This window comes from Etheostoma spectabile, chromosome 5, assembly GCF_008692095.1.
Source record: "Etheostoma spectabile isolate EspeVRDwgs_2016 chromosome 5, UIUC_Espe_1.0, whole genome shotgun sequence".
NCBI classification, from domain to species: Eukaryota; Metazoa; Chordata; class Actinopteri; order Perciformes; family Percidae; genus Etheostoma; species Etheostoma spectabile.
Genome location: NC_045737.1, coordinates 3,524,144 through 3,529,637, shown reverse-complemented (window position 1 = coordinate 3,529,637; position 5,494 = coordinate 3,524,144). Strand labels below are relative to the sequence as shown.

The following is a 5,494-nucleotide window of genomic DNA, read 5'->3' as shown; positions in this document are numbered from 1 at the left end:
GCCCTCTTCACAGCATGGTGCAGACACAATCTCCAAGCCAAACTAGCCCTTCTCTCTCCCTTGCTATCTTTAAATTGAAATATTGTGATAATTCCCCTGGTTCAGGGGAGGGTAGCTGTAATCGCCAGACAAATGATGTGGAAAAGCAATAAAAAGCCACTCCCGGGAGACTCTTCTAGCTGGCCGAGTGACACGGCCATGAGGGATACGAGCTGCCGATGTGTCTATGGAGAGTGATCCAAGTTGTTGCAAAGCACTGCCTCAGAGCCATAGATCTGCACTGCTTAAAGGGGATTTGACTAAACAAATGGCAGCATATGGTAGATGAGAGAGAGGAGGCGAGTGGAGAAAGGGAGAGGTGGCATTGTTTTCAGAGAGAAAGGAAGCAGGGGGGTCCCGTGTCTCTCCTCCCCTCTTCAATCTTTCATTATGTTGTCACACTCTAGCTGCATGCTTCCAGTAACACTTTAATTAGCCTCCATGAGTTTAATTGTGCGTGTATGTCTGCCAGCTTGTTTTGCTGCGTAAATCTGTCTTGTTTGTTTTTTCCCACTCTGAGAATCACTGCTGTTGACTGTGCTGCTGCTGTAGGAAACACTATGCACCTTCAAGTTTAGGACTTTCTTATTTTTTGCATTCATTTTTACGATTCAGATTTTCTGGGTAGCTTCAGGGTATTATAATGCCTATGAAGCATGCTGAAGAAGGGCTTCCTGGCCAAAATGTCGGTGAAAAGTATTACTTAAGAGTGTTGTCCTAAGTACCTTTATATTACTATTATATCTGACATATAATATTTGGTGTAATTTTAAAAATGCCTTTTTTTTGCATGTTTTGGATCATTCCTCCCCCACATGTAATTTTCATTGCAAAATCTTTGATCTTGAATGGAAAGATACAAGTGAGACACGGTTAAATCAGGCTTTCTTAAGGTATGTCCCTGGAGTCATTTTATTTTTTGTTCCCAAATCGTTGTGTTAGTATTGAATAGTCATTTTATCCATTTGTGGTGGGGTAGTGGGGCTTTTATTTTAACCTTTTCATATTGTATTTTAGCGCAATGTGATCTGCTGTTTTGGGTTCTGTAGGGGTGAAGGTCTCATGGATACTGTAAAGCCCTCTAAGGCAAATATGTAATTGTGAGTTAAATAAGTGAACTTGACCTGGTTCATAAGAAAATTACACAATATAATAAACAGACAAAAAGCAGAAATTCCGTATTAAATACAAAATGTATCTTGCAAAAAAATGTTTCCTTTAATTATATATATAGAGGACTAATATTATATTATATATATATTCCTGGCAGGCTGTTAACTCCTCAGCCAGCATTTTGATCACCATGAGACATAAAAAAATAGAAAATAGATATGCCAATTTTTCTTGAGTTTTTTTAAAAGGCCTATCCGGGCCTAGCTCCGGAAGTTCTCCTCTGTTTTTTTTTTTCTTCCCTTATTCTTTGTGGTGAAACAAGGTGCATGCAGTTTGCTGGCAGTAAGAGGTTAAGCAGCCTGGAGCTAACGGGAGCATCAAACCACGACTGTGTGTTTCCAAGTGTGTGTGTGCGTGCATGTGTGTGTTTCTGGAGCTGCTGTTGTTGCTGTTGCTGCTGCTACCACTTGCCTCTGTCTCCTCCCGTCTCTGGCCTAATCAACAAAACAGCCTCAGCTGCCCCTTTGGATCCCCTGCCAGGGTCCCTATCATCCTCTGATCAAATATTAATGTGTGATACTGAGCTTGCTCACTAATCCAAAGCCAATTAATATTATCTGTCAATTATTTACAGATCCTGAGGTGCGGAGGCAGATCCCCAAGGACTACATCGGCCAGGTTCAGAATACGTAATTGACTTCCTCTTTCTCACCCCCCCCCCCCCCCCGTCCTCCCTTCATCTTTCTTCCTCTCCTCACTTGCGATTTCTGTCTTTTTTTCCCCCCGTCTTTTCATCTCCTCCTTCCTTTTTTGTTTATGTGTGTCTTTTAAAGCCTAAATGGTTGTCTTTTCAGTGGTTCAGGGCGAGCGGCGCAGGATGCTGCCTGGGCATTAGCATTGCTGATATATCTGACATCGCGGGATAAGAGGCGGTCTGGGGGTGGGTTGGGGAGGGGGGGGGTTCGGCGCTCTGCTAGGGCTTTGTGTCTGACTCTCACTCATACAGTGCAGTCAGGGAATACTGTCATTAGTTTATATCACTGATGCGCAACAACATAGCATATGTTTCAAATCCCTGCGCCTAGTGATTCGGATAGTTAGCTCCGATCACTTCCATTGTTATTCCAATAGACGTTGAATTTCCTTTTGCCGCACATTTTTTTCCTTTAAGAGGCGGCCTTACAAGTGTTAGCTGGGTCGACTACAAAACACACACATACACACGCACACACAAACACACCCACACACAAACACACACACACACACACACACAGGCTGTTTGTCCTTTACTTTCTTTCTCACTCATTTGATGGCTGAGAGAAGCGGCTGCTCTGTGTTAATGGAGTTTTTACCCTCAGAAATCTTTTTTTTCACACAGTAAAGAGACTCAACTGTAGCCTCTGCCTCTTGTAGCTCATGTAGCTGTCTGTGCAGGGGGTGGAGGGGATGGGGGAGGCCTGGTGGTGGTGGTGGTGTTTGGGGCGGGGGTGGAGGAGAGACTGGCATCTGAGAGGGAATAATGATGGCCGGTCGTTTGGATCCCTTGAGCCACAAAGCTAGTTCTTCTCCCTCGACAGAAAGGGGAGAATAAAAGGCCACAGAAGAAAGGCAGGATGAAAGAAGTGGGGAGCCATTTCTGACAGTGTATTTGTGCAGCTACAAAACTACCACCTCCCTAAAAAAATGCACTTTGACCTGCTACGACCTTCTAATTGGCTGCTTTGGTGAGGAGTTGCAAAACGTTGAGCTTTCAGTCCACTCCTCTGTCTTCTTATTTCCCAAAAACCGCCCGCCTCGCGATGTGTTGTGTGCTGGCTAACTTGCACGCTATATGTTGCACTAACTAGTTCTTCTCTTACAAGTTCTGCCTTCATCACGTCTTTGTGCGCTGCTCTTTCTAATAAGTACAGATGAGTTGTTTTGCCAGTGTTATTCCAATCCACCCCCCACCAAATGCGAGCAGGAAGATGGCTTCTTCTTGTTAGACGTGCCTTCACAGCTCAGATCTCACCGTTTGTGGGAGCGGTTTAATCCGATATGTAAATATAGCGTTTGATCCAAAGCGATAGTCTTAACGAGCAAAAATCCCTGCTTTTCTCCGCCTTTTCTGCGCCAGTAATTAAAACAAAGCCTGTTTGGGCTTTTCTCTTCTGTCTTCCTTTCTTTTTCTGTCTGTCTGTCTATCTGTCTCTTCCTCGTCTTTCTGCTTTCCTTTCCTCTCCTCTCGCTCTCTTGTTTCTCTGCCTCTCTGTGTCTCCTCTTTGACATGAGCGCAGTGCAGTCTTGATTTTTACACGTTTCATCCTTTACGTTAGGCAGCTGCTGCATATTTTGCCAGAGCTGTTGCTGTGAAGTACGTTTGTCATATTGGAAATGCAATGTTTGAAGCCGGGCTCTTTTGAAGTGGCTGATGTGGGGCTGTTTTAACTGGAAGGCAAAGGGACGGCGCTAGCCCGTAATGGGGGTGTATTCAAATGACTGACCTCTAGATGACAGACCCAACCAACTGCGCTATGAATAAACAGCAGCTTGATGTGGTGCTTTACACTGTGCTTTGTTCAGGTGTTGGTATCATGTTCCTATCATACTGCCTGCTAAATGACTGAAGGTCACTGGTGTCTGTGGGATAACGCTGGGATCCATTTAGCTAAGAACTCAACAGTGACACGGCTACGAGTGAGTGCACAGAGCCATTCGTCCTGCTGAAGTGTGTATGTGTGTGTGCGTGTAAATGATGATGAGCAGATTGCCAGTGAGTCTTTATATCCATATGAAGATATATTTGCCTTGCAAATAAAGAGGATGATTGGCTTATTTCCATCCAGTCTGATGAATAGCACATTTAGCTAAGTGTGAAAGGAAAGCAGGGGAAAGCCCGGCCTGTGAATGGAACCTGTTAGTGTATGGTGTGCTGTTTGGGCTAGCTCTTTGCTCTCCATATAATACAGGAACAAAAGTTAAAGTCGTTTTGTGTTAGGTCTCATCTGTTAAGATTTGAAAAAAAGGATGAAAAAAGATATGATTTTTATAGATTTTATTGACCCAAAGGAAATATGTCTTGGACACATTGCATATACATATACAGTACATACATACATACATCCATACATGCATACATACAGACATACATATATGCACACATGCATACATTCATACAGTGAATACATACAGTGAATACATATATACATACATACAGTGCATACATACTGTACATACATACATACATACATAAATACATGCTGTACATACATACATACATACATATATATATATATATACATACTGCACATACTGCACATACATGCATACATACATACATACATACATACAGTGCATACATACTGTACATACATACATACATACAGTGCATACATACTGTACATACATACATACATACTGTACATACATACATACATACATACATACATACATACATACATACAGTGCATACATACATACATACATACATACATACATACATACAATACATACAGTGCATACATACTGTACATACATACATACATACTGTACATACATACATACATACATACATACATACATACATACATACATACAATACACAGACTGGTACCACTCCGCATGGACACACTGATATCACATGCACAGACGGCCACAAGCCAACAAAGTTGCACACCTCCAGTTGTGTGTCTCATCGTAATAGTTGTCTTAATAGATCTATTAAATATTTAATAATAATTAAAATGATAACAGTACAATTAGACATGTAAACGTGGGCCAGCATCAAGTAAACACTGCTTAGCTAAATAATTTGAGTGAGCTAAGACACTGTGTAGGGCAGCGGTGTCAAACTCATTTTAGTTAATGGGCCACATCCCCCTCATCTGATCTCAGGTGGGCAAGATCAGTGAACCTCTCCAGATAGATCAGAAACTTGTTCTGCAACAACGTTTCTTGTCAGGCTCTTGTTGGCCAATGCAAGTTGCTTCTGCTGCGTCAGCGTTCTATGATCATTGTATGAAAACAAATAATAATGTTATGGACCAGGAAATAATAATGTTACGGATCAGGGAGAAAGGGCTTAAAGGTCCCATTACATGGTGCTCTTTGGATGCTTTTATATAGACCTTAATGGTCCCCTAATCCAGTGTCTGAGGTTTATTTCCTAAAATTGAGCTTTCCTTAGTATGTGCCATTTCTGAGTCTGTAGCTATTGAGGAGAGGGGGGTGTGAAGAGATTGCCACTTTGCTTGTTTGAAAGCCAAGATGTCTCTTTCTCATGGGTGGGCTGAATTCTCTGGGCGGGCAAAGCAGAGAAAGGGGAGGTATGATGAGGTCATAAGGGGCAAGATTCCAGATCGGC

The 5,494-nt window shown here is 42.4% G+C and overlaps 1 long non-coding RNA gene across 1 annotated transcript in view; it reads right to left on the bottom strand.

Annotated features, from left to right (window-relative positions):
• The window catches only part of LOC116690274 (uncharacterized), a 16,337-nt gene that overhangs the window by 1,034 nt on the left and 9,809 nt on the right, over positions 1 to 5,494 (bottom strand). The window lies entirely within an intron of this gene.